This window comes from Acanthisitta chloris, unplaced genomic scaffold (assembly GCF_000695815.1).
Source record: "Acanthisitta chloris isolate BGI_N310 unplaced genomic scaffold, ASM69581v1 scaffold16603, whole genome shotgun sequence".
Lineage (NCBI taxonomy): Eukaryota > Metazoa > Chordata > Aves > Passeriformes > Acanthisittidae > Acanthisitta > Acanthisitta chloris.
The window spans coordinates 22,534-22,791 of record NW_008665602.1 but is presented as its reverse complement, the minus strand read 5'-3'; the positions used below and the strand labels follow the sequence as shown (position 1 = coordinate 22,791).

The window sequence follows — 258 nt, the reverse complement described above, 5'->3', positions numbered from 1 at the left end:
CTCAACCCACCAGGCTCGAGGGATGGCAGCAATATTCAGACGGATCCACACAAACCAGGGCTGAGACACACCCTGATCTCTTTTAATATTCAATATGTTAATATTTTCTTATAAGTAGTGATCCTTGCTGTGAGCCAGCACTGGTGAAGCTGAAGGACAAGCAGCCATGGGCAGGAAGGATGTCCTGCAGCAATTTCCCTGGCTGAAGATGCACCAAGACCTCAATTTTAGGGCTTTAGAACCTCCTCCCACCTCCTG

General features: G+C 48.4%; 1 protein-coding gene across 1 annotated transcript in view; it reads right to left on the bottom strand.

The window, feature by feature from the left end:
* Positions 1 to 258, bottom strand: part of PPFIA4 (protein tyrosine phosphatase, receptor type, f polypeptide (PTPRF), interacting protein (liprin), alpha 4) — a gene marked incomplete at its 3' end in the record, with an annotated part of 35,776 nt that overhangs the window by 13,018 nt on the left and 22,500 nt on the right. The gene's annotated exons all lie outside the window — the stretch shown is intronic.